Source organism: Gavialis gangeticus, unplaced genomic scaffold (assembly GCF_001723915.1).
Source record: "Gavialis gangeticus isolate Ggan-Ray unplaced genomic scaffold, GavGan_comp1, whole genome shotgun sequence".
In the NCBI taxonomy this organism is placed as follows: domain Eukaryota; kingdom Metazoa; phylum Chordata; order Crocodylia; family Gavialidae; genus Gavialis; species Gavialis gangeticus.
Window position 1 is genome coordinate 222,938,098 of NW_017729032.1, and position 675 is coordinate 222,938,772.

Consider the following 675-nt stretch of genomic DNA (forward strand, 5'->3'; position numbering starts at 1 on the left):
GGGGGTGTGAATATATCTGGGGAAATGCGTGGGGGGTGTATGTATGTTTCTGGGTATATATGTGGGGGTGGGGGGCATGTGTATGTATATGGGGTGTAGGTGTGTGGGGGGTGCATGTAGGTGCGCTAATGCATGGGGGCTGTGTGTTTGTGGGTATGTATGTGTGTTTGTGGGGATAGGCATATGGGGTGTGTGTGGGTACACACGTATACATCCTATATGTGTGGGTGTAAATATATTTATATGAGTGTGCGTGTTTGTGGGTGTATAACATATATACACATATATATTGTGTATGTATATAATAGGGGTGTACACGTATGTGGGGGTGTATGTGTGTATGGGGTGTGTGTGTTTGGGTGCATAGATACGGGGTGTCTGTGGCTGTATATAGTGGTGCATGTGTGCGTATGGGGGGGTCTGTTCGGGTGCGTCTGGGTGGGGGGGTGCATGTCCCAGTGGGTGCACGCCTGGGGTGTGTGCCGGGGGCTGCACCTGTAGCGGTGGGCATGGGCGCGGGCCGGGACGTGGCCGCGGGGGCTTGCTCCCTTCCCGCGCCTCCTCGCCAACAAAGCCCGGCGGGGCTGTGCGGGCTCGGGGCGGCCCCTCCGCTCCCGCCACCGGCGGCTCCTGCCCGCCCCGGGCCCTCGGAGCCGGGGCGAGGCGCACGGAGGG

At 59.0% G+C, this 675-nt stretch overlaps 1 protein-coding gene across 1 annotated transcript in view; it reads left to right on the forward strand.

Annotated features, from left to right (window-relative positions):
• The window catches only part of APP (amyloid beta precursor protein), a 494,720-nt gene that overhangs the window by 361 nt on the left and 493,684 nt on the right, over window positions 1-675 (forward strand). The window lies entirely within an intron of this gene.